The sequence below is a fragment of the Cibotium barometz genome, chromosome 54 (genome assembly GCF_041138505.1).
Source record: "Cibotium barometz isolate CiBa-2024 chromosome 54, ASM4113850v1, whole genome shotgun sequence".
NCBI classification, from domain to species: Eukaryota; Viridiplantae; Streptophyta; class Polypodiopsida; order Cyatheales; family Cibotiaceae; genus Cibotium; species Cibotium barometz.
Genome location: NC_141099.1, coordinates 29,328,261 through 29,332,412, shown reverse-complemented (window position 1 = coordinate 29,332,412; position 4,152 = coordinate 29,328,261).

Below are 4,152 nucleotides of genomic sequence, written 5' to 3'. Positions count from 1 at the left end.
CATCACTTGGTCATACACCCAACGACCTAAGGTATGCTAATCCTATCTATACTCACAGAGGTGTCGGCCTTGGGGGTACCGACGAACCAAAATAAACGGATCATCTTCAACTTTTCAATCCAACGAATCCACGAGAAGAAAAGGGTGGGTGACGAGTGAGAGATTGGTCGATGAGGAGGTTGGGGGTGAGAGAGAGAGATTATTTTTATCTTTATTTTTTGCGTCTCTTCTAAAAGAAGAAGAAAAAAGAAACCAAAGAGGGGGATTTTATTTTTATTTTTATTTTTTGGAGACAGAGACCCGATACTTGGCACTTCACGAACACCAAAGTGAGTTGAGACAGGCGTCTTGCTTGAACCACCACCCTTGGCCGACCACATCTTCCGAAGTGCCTTGATTAAGGGATCTGAAGTCTACACATATCCTGATTTTGTTGGTCTTCTTTTTTGGAATCACCACTATGGGTGACAACCACTCAGAGTGCTCAATGGGAATGATGATACCTGCCTCTTTCATCTTGTCTAGCTCTTTCTTCCGCACTTCGGAATATTTTAGATTCACACGGTAGATGCCCTTCCTGACCGGCCAACTGCCTTCTTTTTGTGAAATTCTATGAGTGCAAATGGCTGGGTCTATCCCTGGAAGATCCTTGTAAGTCCATGCAAACACCTCTTGGTGTTCTTTGAAAAGGTTGGTGATTCTCTGAAGAGTGGAAGGGTCCGCCCAAACCCAAGCTGCCACTAAGATGGGGCGTGGCTCCTCTGATGTGCCCAGGTTCAGTTCTCTCACCTCCTCGTGGGGTAAGTGGTGGGTGGAAGAGGAGCGGTACCGAGTGCTGCTTGATGGAGAGATAAGGGGTCATGGGCTGGGGTGTTGTCCAGAGGGAAATCACCAATGCGTTTCTCTGTCCAGTCAACGGCGAGTATCTCTTCCACTGGCAAGGCTTCTTCCCGAGTCTTGAGGTGCTCTACCCGCCTCTCCTTGTGGGTGCATCTAGGAGGGGCTATAGGTGCCTCTGATTACTCCTCTTGAGAGACCTTTTGCGACGAGGTTGTCGAGAAAACTCAGGTTTCTCTAGACCTGTGACCTCTATCTCTTCCTGTTGAGACACTGTTGCAGAGGAGGAGGCCAGAGTGAGCAAAGGTTCTGTCCAATCCCGTACTCCTACTTGTTTTGAGAACTCTTCTTCTTGGGATAGCTTTTGAATAGGGTCTGGGTCCAACTCCACTATGTCCAACCCCTCATAGGAATTTAACCAATTTCGTAGAGGTTCAGCCGCCTCTCCCTCTAAATCGAATGGATCCCAGGCCTCATCCACTGGTAAGCCTTGTCATTCCTCCTATTCTTCCTCATCATTGGGTCCTTCCTCCCAAATGGGAATCATGTCATGTAGGGCATAGTGCCCTGAGCTCTCTCATTGGGGCCTTTTTCCAAGGGGGCAAGGTCACTGTCCCCTCTGGGTTAGGGATATACAAGTTGTCTCCTGACCCCAATCATGGATCACTTGAGTTGCCCTCAACCAATGCCTTCCAATGAGTAAGTTGTAGGCCCCTTGAGCCGGTGGGAGGTCTAACACCACAAAAGTCATTTCACATACTAATCCTTCAAAACTAATCAGAACTTGCCTGACTAGTCCCACGGGCATCACTTCTCTCTGGTCTGCCACTTGGATGGTGAAGGGAGCTGGCTCAGTAATTCGGAGACCCAAGAATTTCCTAGTAGCTTCGGGCATGATGTTAACACCAGATCCACCATCCACAATGGCTCCTGTAATTTGAGTTCCTCCCACGGAGACTGTCACCCTTGGGCTTCGGTGATCGGCCACTCGTGGGACAGTGAGGCACACCCTTGCTTGCTGCCTCCTAGGCTGTCGCCCACCACTACTAGATGTGGCTTCACCCCTAGTTGCCTTCGGATCATCCAATGCTAGACCAAGCCTAATAGTTTCTCTCCTATTTCTTGGCTCAAACCACATAACTGAGGAAGGGTGATTTCCACCTTTTCTCCTGCCAACTTTTCCTCCCAACTTAAATTACTAACCTTGGGCTGGGTAGACTCCTCATCCGCCTTTGAAGATGTGGTGGTTGGGGGGAATGACCAAGGTAGGCACCGCTTCCTTCTCCATGGGTGGTGTTTGAATGAATTCCTCCACAGCCTCCTTTATAAGCTTGGTCCACAATGATGGGTAGACTGCACCACTAGGGAGAGGAGTTGGTGTCTTTGGGGCTCCTTGTGACCGGGTGATGGCCGCCACTATTGGAGTGCCAACAGTGGGAGGTGGCACTATTGCCACTATTGGAGTTTCAACCTTGGGAGATGGCACCACGACTTCCACCATGTTAACCAGTGGGGGTCTAGGACAATCCCGAGTGTAGTGGTCTCAACTCTCCGGACAATGGAGGCATGGGGGCGAGCCCTCTGGTACAGTACATTGAGCTTGCATCATGTGGCCGCTCCCCCCACAATGGTAGCATATAAGAGGTTGGGTGGGGTTGAGAGGACGGCGATTGGGGAACCTTTGGTTACCATACGTGTTGTTAGCGACCGGAGGTACTAGAGGGGCTGCTGCATAGACCACTGGAGGTGGGTTTTGATAGACTTGAGGTGTTTGTGGGACCGACACGGGTGGGAGGTACTGCTGATAGGTTGGGAGAGTGCTTGCTTGATATGGAATTTGCATAGGCAGGGGGTTGTATGTTAGGGTTGCTCTGGGATGAGGGGTATTGGTTTATGCTACTGTGGCTACTTAAGCTCCCTGTTGAGATGAAGTGGTCTAGGGCGGTGGAGGGGCTTGTACAAAAGTAGCCATGGTGGAGGGAAGCGTATGTAGGGTAGCTAAGTAGGAGGGACCAATATAAGCTTGGGATTGGGGGACTGATTGAGGGTTCAAGAAGGGTGCTGGGTTTGGTTGGAGGTTAGGAGCTTGGGAAGAAGTTGAAGCACTACTGGTTGGGGTCACCATGTAGTCTTCCGCAAAGGAATTAAGCAGGGATGAAAGATCCCTGCCCCCTCTACGCAACAAATTCTAGAGTGCTAGTAGCGGAAGTAGCATTTCTTGCGCAGGGCAGAGTCTCCCACTCGGGACGGATATCCGGACAAGAGACTAGTCCCTCGGTTCTTTCAAAACCGAATCCAGAAAAACTTCCCTCGCCCAACAGACAGGCGATTCCACCGGGAAAAATCTATTCTAATGTAGTCAAGAGCCTTAACTCACCAAACTGATCCAACCAAACCTGTAAGTCACATGGTCAGATCAAGGAAGAGACTTGCACTTGGATCCCCTTGCACTTGGATCATAGAGACCAATGCTTTTTTTCCTCATCAAGAGGCACAGCCGTTGATTCTTTTCCATAGAACAAGGGTTATCCAGGATTTACTTCAACTATCGTAACATAACAGAATTGAGTCTCATTTTAGGGATCCATCAGTCCAGCCTAACCCCATCCAATCCCATGGATTAGCCAACAGCCCAACCACTGTAGTAGTGATAGGATCCATTTAGAAATTTGGTTATGTTTTGCCCTGGGTACTAGGGAAAAGAGTTCCGAGGCTCCCTAGCCGGCGCTTCAAGCAAAGTTCAAGATAGTCATACCACTTACACACCCAATTCGAAATTGCCTTTTTCACAGATTCAGCTGTCTTTAAAAAAATCTTTTAATGAAAGCATAGTATCACTGATCATAATCCTCCAAAATATCTAGCTTGAATTCTAATTTCCAATCATTCCTTCATCGGTGTACCTACACTCACCACCTGTTCACTCAGGGGCCTTTTCAATAGTATAGATGGACTCTCCGTTGAAGATTAGCAAGATCAACCAACAAATCTATATAAAAGAGCCATGGACTCATCCGTTGAGGACCAGTAAGGCCAATCAACCAAATCCATGTCCGTATTCAGAAAACAACTCTAACTCCTTATTTCATTTTCTTCCTCGACGCATGCATGGGTATCTTTGACGACCTAGAGTCAGCACCCTCTAGGCTCCTTCGCAGGTTACCTAGCGCTTCACTCATAGGCCGCTTCCTTGGTCCCTCATCCACCGCACCGGAAGCTCACCATTTAAACCGAGGCTGGTCAAGACCTTGACTGACCTTGCTACGCGAGATGTCCTCCATTGACTCTTTATCTAGCTATTGCAACTTTATCACT